The sequence below is a fragment of the Centropristis striata genome, chromosome 18, assembly GCF_030273125.1.
Source record: "Centropristis striata isolate RG_2023a ecotype Rhode Island chromosome 18, C.striata_1.0, whole genome shotgun sequence".
Classification (NCBI taxonomy): Eukaryota; Metazoa; Chordata; class Actinopteri; order Perciformes; family Serranidae; genus Centropristis; species Centropristis striata.
In genome coordinates, this window is record NC_081534.1 from 10,293,684 (window position 1) to 10,302,360 (window position 8,677).

An 8,677-nucleotide genomic window follows, 5' to 3' on the forward strand; every position below is an offset into this window, starting at 1 on the left:
TGATTGGAATAGTCTTAAAGATAAAATTAAATTAACTAAGATGCAAGAAAAAGCCAATGTTGATTTAATCAGCTCTCACTGGCCATTATTATTGCGCAACAAAACACATGTATGCATCTTGAGAGAGAGCATAAGAGATAAATGTTTAACTTGTCAAAATATGTAGTGTTACATCATGCCTACAAAGCCATTTGAACTGAAGTGAGAGGGAGAGAAAGAGCAACCAACCTGTGCATCATTTTCATCCATGATGATAATGACATGTGAGACCGGGAGAATATTGAGCCATCTCTGATGGACCTTGTGATACTCCTGCCCTTGTGAGTTGATTTTCTGCAGCTCCTGTAACATAATAACATACATGACCATAATTGAAACAAGCCCAAGGCTTTTTGTGCTAAAGTACCTGTATACAGGGTCTTTAGTGCTAAACAGGTTAACATTAATTGTTCTTAACTGTATTTGCTGTACTATTCTCGCAAAAAAAGTATTTCAATCATTCATTCAACATAGCAAGTAGGCCTATGCACTGTAAAGATAGTTAGAAGGAGTAACACCTACATTATGATAGTACATTAGATTGTCAATATGGTCATTTTAGGGGAAAAACACATGCAACTTGCCATTGACTTCAATGTATAATAATAATAATAATAATAATAATAATACCACCTTACCACCGATAGCCATCCTTGGTCGTGTTTGTTCTTTTGAATTTCATTTCGTTGTTGCAAACAGGGCATCTTTTTTTCTTTGCCAATAGCCTCTCCTCCTGGAGCCATCCTATCAACTGTTTACGTCCTTGCGCTGTCCTCTCAAGTAATCTTCTTATCAAAGTCATATTACGCTTTGCAGAGTAGTCCGTCTCAAACTGCACAGACTAGCATCTCCGAGGGTCTCTTCGCGGGCATTCAACGAAGCATACGTAATGACGCAATGACGCATGATACGTAGCACACGGAAGCGTGCGGGGGCAGGAGGAGAAAAGCTCGGATGCAAGTTGAGGTCGGACCACCAGCCACGGATCTTCTGCAACACCTCCACCTTGGTAAGAAAGACATGCGACCCCCTTTTTGTCCATTGATTTGAACTTTTTTGGATAAATTGTACTTCTTAGAGTCTTGATTAACTTTGTGAGGGAGAGAGAGAGATTACGCGCGCTCTGCAGCGCGTGTAGCCAAGACTATAGACAGACAGAAAGTGGAGGAGAGGGCGGATGGTTTGCTGGTTGAAGGTGAGAAAGACAGACACTTGTGTGTTCACGTTTAACACCAGAGTTTGTCTGTGTGTCACTCATCTGGTCGAACCGTGTGAGTCCATAAATTTGTATATGCTCCACATTTGTATTGTCCTGAGCTGTCAGTCTGTCTTTAGCTTCCCTACGTTTATCAGCTGTCTGTATCCACACTGGTTTGTTAGCTGCTACATTACAAGCCACATGATCAGTGAAGTATTGACATTAAATCAAATGTCCAGGTGATGTTACCTGAGGTAAAATCAACTATAATGAGATTCAATTCTGTGAAATGTAACCAATAAAATTGGATCAGCTAAACAGAACATGATGAAAAGCTTTAATACAACTGAGTATTAACAGTATGATAATATAACAGCTTTGACACATAGGCTTAATGTCCTGCTTATTAAAAGATTAGATTATGAATGTAGTTTATTGGAGAATACATAGCAGCACTTTGACTATTTGTCCTCTCCACTTTATTCATTAATTTGATCATTTTACAGACAATAATTTAATAGAGAAAAATCCTAAAAATAAGTACAGTATTTACAATACATACCTATCTGAAAGATGTTTGTGTCAGTGACCCCCATACAAGACCTGTGTTGTTAAATGTTTAGAAAATATTCCAATTTAGCTGTATTAGTGTTTAAACAAATGTTGATGCTATATTAACACTATTATTTATGTATATTATTACATTCTAGAGATACATTAAGCCTATGACTTCTCAGAGAGACTTTTTTTAATCATAACTTGAGAATTTTCTATTTATACAGAAGAGACATTAAAAACACACGTGTTGTGAACTTGTAAATTGGCTATTTTCACTACTACTTAAAAGTGGAGTTTTTCTAATGAAATTCTCTTGACAATTTTCCAAATGTCTTTTTACTTTCTGAAAAATGTATCTTAATTTATTTCCTTTACCCCTTATAGTTATGCTGAACACACGCAAAACCAAAAGAAAGCAGCACACTGCACCAGAGGAGAACCCTACGATGTTGATCCAGTCTGACAATGACCAGGTGATCCAGTCTGACAAAGATGGTAAGATAAACCATTTTAAGTTTTCCCCCATAGCCAGTCGTAACCATAAACTAATGGCTTTTTATTCAATCTTTGTTGTTCATACAGTGGTCTTGCATGGCGCCAGGCTGTCAGGAACTCTATTCTTAAAGACGAGCTAAACCCCCTAAATTATTTTTATCTTAATTTTAGTTCACATACCTGGGTATTCAGGGACCTACAAAGCTTAGAAGTGTAAATGAAATAGAACAGCTTATGACTGAACACAAATTTTCAACACGGTGAAATAATAAGATAATCTTAACATAATAAGTATTTAATACATCTTTTTGCACTATTTTTATTTGAAGAGATTCAACAAAATGCACCAACAAAGGCACCAACCATGGCAAAGTTAAAGGGTGACTTTCAAAAATTAAACGGGGAGAACCAGCTACTGAAGGAAGAAATTTGTCTCTTGAAAGAGGAGAACCGACTCCTGAAAGAGGAGAGTGACTTCAACCAAGAGAAGGCTCTCCACACAGAGGTTGGCCACACAACTTCAAAAGGTATCAATACTGTTCCTCCCAAAAGGCTGTAAATACAATCTAAAGGAGTCTTGATTAGTTAAAGGAACATCCAACAATGTTTTCGTGTTAAAATAAGTTTGAAATGGCTCTATATTCTTACAGCAATCACTGAAAGAGTGTTTAGTCAGTGACTTGAAATCCCCTAACTCTCATTGTCCGCTATCTCTCTTCTGTAATCCTGGAAGCAGGGCGGACGCATCTCTGCAACTGCAAAATGAGGAATGGGGATTCCTCTGACTCTTCTGACTCAGATGACTCTTACGAGGATCGGAAGAGGAAGAAGAAGAGGAAACACAAAAAACATGGGTCTTCAGACTCCTCTGATGATGACTGGAAGAAGAGCAAATCCAAAAAACCCTCATCATTTGGAAAGAGAGGTAACCCATCATCTGGAAAAAGATGACTCACATTTCTGTTGCTTCTGGAACAACGCACACACAAACAGCACTGTTGTTTACATTACACTTCAGCAATATTATGCACCATTTATTTATTTTTTTAAATGCCCCCAAAATTTGGTAAATGCACCCCGTTTTATACATTGAAGGCAAAAGTTTAATTTGTTTTATTTATTTTGATTACATTACATTGAAGCTAGATGACCTGGTAGCTCATTTTTGCATAGGGCTTTCAGACTCCTGTCACATGGACCTACCAAGGTCTACCGAAGATGTTCATGTTCATGGAAGCATCTTTTATTGTGACACTGCAGTCACATTTCCATCATAATTTCAGTGTATCATGCTCATGTGTTGTTTTTTTGATGTGGCATAATACTAAGGTAACACCCTCCCCTCCACCCAAACACAATCTTATATGGGCTATATTTACCAGAGTCAAGGCTGGCCCTATTACGAAACAGCTATGTAGAGAGTATCCACAACTGTATCAATTTAACCATGGAGTGAAGAAGAGTAGTGCACTGCAGACACAAGATGACTGGTTTAACCCCTGATCTTCATGTCATGTCAGGATTATAAATATATTTGGAATTATTAAACAGTGTTAATCTATATTTTCTTTTGATGATCTGTTTTGTAGTTCTGAGCCCAGAGGACGTTGTCCACCACTACAAAGCGGTCCTAAAAGTCTTCAGGCGAAACCGCAGCATGACCAACACCTGTGAAGAACTCTGAGTGGACAGGAATACCATTGCAGGGACTGCGGTCATTGCAGATGTCATGATAGCCACAAAGGGCGCAGAATTTGGGGAGCTGCCCCTCTTCAAAGAAAAACAGACTTTAGCAAACTACGCAAAATTTTGCAAGGCATTTCTAGATGCCAACAAACCCCTGCCAAAGTGAGGGATCAAGCTCTAAAGTGCAGTAATTTCATGTCATTTAAAAAAAATACATTTATTTTAATGTATTACTGCACTGTCTTTTTGTTTTATCTGGTGGGGATCCAACCACATTTCTTGTATCCAAAAACCTTTTAGTTGGTAGTTAGACCCTGGTTTCTTTTCTCCAAAGGTCTTTTATCTTGCCCCTAGAGTTTGATATCGTTCAATAACCGTTGACTAGCCACTCCCTGCCATTTCCAGTAGGATGTTGTCAGACTTACTTGTTTTATTTAGGCATAGTAGTAGTAGGCAAGTTTACACGTTGGATCAGCAAAGTTTTATTTTGTTATGATTATTTCTACCCTGACACTTTTTTGGTGTTAGATTTCCATGCAAGATGCAACTGCACTTGGCACTTTTTGCACTTTTTTATAACATGTCCTACTTGTTTTGCAATAAACTCTTTTGCACTTTATGTATTGAGTATTGCAGATTGTATTTTGCAGATTAAGAATTAAAATTAGTGTCTTTGACAGTTCACCTGTTTTTGCATATTTGTCACAGGTTGTGTGAAGGAGTGTAACAAAATGCATTGTATCTTTATGTAAAGGAAAGTTCAGGGTAATACCATGGAAACAAACCACGCTTCCTTTTACAGTACAGTTCCACCTTTCTTATAGGGTAACTACTGTGTAAAACTCCGATATGATCCCGATAATTATCAGGGAGATATGGGAGTTTTTGCCAGATATCATGTTCAAAACTACAGACCCTGATGGGTGGGGTAGATGATTATAATCTGCAATTACCAGGAAAGTATATGGTAATATCATTGAAACAAACCAGGCTTCCTTTTACAGTACAGTTCCACCTTCCTTACAGGGTAATTCACAAGGTTTTACCTGATAATGTTTTGGAATATACGTGGTACACATTTGTAATTACTGGGTAAATACCAGTTAATATCTGCATAATTACATGGGGGTTATTGGGTAAATTGTAACTACTGGTTAATTAGAAAGTAATTACTTAGTAAATAGTTGCAAGTTATCAAGTAATTACTGGGTACTTACAAGGTAAATATCAGTCATTACTACCCTCACTGTCACTACACAGGTTGGTGGGTAATATGTAATCTATAATTCCTGGATAAATACCTGGTAGTTTTTTTAGTATATATCTAATAAATACTAGGTAACTTGTTGGTATTTACCAGATAAATATCAGGTAACTACAGGTAAATATGTGCTAGTTTCCAGGTAAATAGTGATAATTTTTGAGGTAAATATATACAGTTATTATCACCCTAACAAAGTCACATATAGACACATTCAGTGGGTTTATTGTCTACAATATGCAATTGCAGGATATCTACCAGGTAATTATTGGGTAAATACCTGGTAGATGTCAGGAAAATATCTAGTAAATAACAGGTAGCTTTTTGGTATTTACCAGATAAATATGTAATTAAATACTGTGTAATTACCCGGTAAGTACTTGGTAATTACAAGGCAATTACATTTAATTACCTGCTTATTACTTAGTAAATACATCTTATTACCAGGTATTTACCTGGTAATTACCGGACTGTAAAAGGAAGGGTTACCGATATTTTTAACTTGTTTTAGAAAGTCTTGACAAGCCAAATTTTCTATTTCCATTGGCAGATAATTTTGCTATTTTAAGCAAAATACACCAAATTTTTTTAAAATTAATTCATACAAAACACAACATAAATCACCAATTGAAAAAACACAGTAAAAAAAGAAAAGAAAAAGGACAACAACAATAAAATCACAAAACCAACCTAAATAAGTAAATCAACTTTAACACATTAAATAACATTAAAACTAAACAAGTCACAAACAAACATCAAACATAACTAGAAAATTTCCTCTGGGGAAATTCTGAAAGGGCCACGGGGGCTACTGCCGGTGTGTGTACACTATAATGAGATTCTTCAGAGAACTATGCCCTTTAACCTCAAAAAGCGTGTTTGTGTGTGTGTATGTGTGTGTGTGTGTAATTAAAATCACATAAAGTCACCTGTGTGTTTGTGTGTGTGCGCGCGCGTGTGTTTGAAGCATGTGTATGCATATGTGAAGAGTGTGCGCGCTTACGCGCATGTGTGTGTGTGTGTATCTGTAACTGTAATCACATCAAAATCAAAGGCAATCAGATCAAAGCAATCAACAGAATTAACTGACACCTGCCAATGTCCCGGAAGAATGACAGCAGCCAGAGGTGGACAGACTTTCTGGCCTCGAACAGAAAGCATTTTTGGCAAAACCATAATACCTATCATTGATCCGACTTCACTTTGAGCGTCCTGAGTTCTTCCTGAACGTCTACATATGTTTTTTTTTTTCAGAAACATGAAAAAATAGCTTTGTTAGAGCGATCTAAAAAAACTCTTACATCTCCCTTCTTCAGAAATCTTCCTGCATTTTTAATATGAGAGCCAATGAGGCTGTTGGTGCGTGTTGGTGGCGCATCTGTGCGTCCTACGACCAAACTATAACTCTGACTCTATGTATAAATTATTTCTGTAGAGTGGAATTTGCAGCCTGGAGCGCGGTTTTAAAATTTATTTTTTGACAATTTTTTCTCTCCCTCTACACTCTGAGCGATGACATCACACTATGTGACACGAACATTCCGTGCAATACACACCCATTATAATCTCAGAATTTCTCCAAAAATGATCATAGTCATTGAACAGGGATTGATAAAAAACTATATGACCTATCGAAACGTGGATTAATACACCGATACACAAGACTTGTGTCTACTGTTTGAAGTTTAAATGGAGTCACTGGGTCAAATTATGCCAGAGAAGTAGACGTTTAAAATTCTTCAATTATTGTTCTTTTTCGGCCATCCCATTCATTTCGACTGCACACCGATCCCGATCAAACCGCACGTTCTGATATATAATTTGTCCTGCAACTCTTTAAGTTGTAGGACGAAATTGCGTTCGGAAGAGGAAGAAGAAAAAATCCACAGTATAACAATAGTGCTCGGGGCTATTGCTGTATGGGACCAGTGCTTGGTGCGATTGCCCCATGGCCCTAATTACAGAAATACGCAGCGACAGAGGTTATGAAATAAAAGTACTTACAGTTATAAACTCAAACAAGTTCAGTGAATATTTTACATTTCGAGCACGGACTTAGAAGTTTTCACAGCTTTTTGGTTGAAGGAGGTAAACAATGTTTTAAAGTAAGTTTTAATTCCAAAAGAGGAGGAATTTCTCAGAGTCAGAGTGAAACGCTGACGTCCGACAGCTGCAACACAACAAACTGGTTTTGTTTGGCAGCAAAAAAAGTGAAAAAGAAGGAAATCAGTGCTGCTGTCAGCAAAGTAGCGGACCATTAAACTCCCAGCGAGGTTTGAGTAATTACATCGTGATATATAAAGCCTAATAATCTATATGATATCCGAATATTGCTATTATTATGATGGAGATATATTATTCACCTCTTTACATTTACTAATAATGATGTCCTCACGCCCAAATTGATAAATACCGAGGCTTGCGTAGAAATCATCCTACGCCCACTTTACCACTGTCTGTCAAGGATCATAATCCACAAGGAGCGCAAATCAGAATCACTCCTGATGGTTGCACACCTGTCCAGGTGTCGCAATGCATCATCTGACGGCAATTTTTTGGGGTGGCTATGCCATTGCCCTACACTGTCAATCAATATGTGCTGTGTGTGAGTCTGAGTGTGTGTTTGTGTGCATGCGTATCTGCGTGTGTGTGTACATACAGATATGTATGTGGGGATGGGAGGGATGGGTTTTGTCATTTTTATTTTCTCTTTTTATTCTTACTTTTTGTAAAGCACTTTGTGTTACATTTCTATGTATGAAAAGCGCTATATATATAAAGTTTGATTTGATTTGATTTGATCAATCCCTGTTCAATGACCATGATCATTTTTCGGAGAAATTCTGAGATTATAATGGGTGTGTATGCATGGAATGTTCGTGTCACAGTGTGTGACATCATCGCTCAGTGTGTAGAGGGAGAGAAAAAATTGTCAAAAAATACATTTGAAAACTGCGCTCCAGGCCGCAAATTCCACTCTACAGAAATAATTTATACATAGAGCATAGGAAAATTTGTCTTCTCACTCACAATCCTCTGTAGTGGGGCGGATTAGCTTAACAATCGTTCACTTTGTGATAAAAGCATGAAATTTGGTAGATGTGTTGGTGAATATGTTTCAAACAAATCTGGATATTGGGCCACCTCAAAAGCGCCCCCTAGTGGCCGTGGCAGGCATTTGTTATACAAATAAATCAATCATGAATAAAAACTGCCCTTTTAATAATACCAACTGGTGATGAATTGTATATTGTTGGAAAGCCTGATTAGTCACCTTTAAAACAAGGTACAGCTTGTAAGGATCGTGCATTCATGGAATGAGCAACGGGGCTAAACGTGTGGGTAGCACCCCCCAAAAATGTGCATCCCCTGTGGGGCGGATTAGCTCAATAAATCACAAGAATTGTTTATTTTGTGATAGAAGAACACAATTTGGTGGA

General features: G+C 37.4%; 1 pseudogene; it reads left to right on the forward strand.

The window, feature by feature from the left end:
* Positions 1-993: 993 nt before the first annotated feature.
* LOC131991685 (uncharacterized) lies at positions 994-4,658 on the forward strand (annotated as a pseudogene).
* Positions 4,659-8,677: the final 4,019 nt, after the last annotated feature.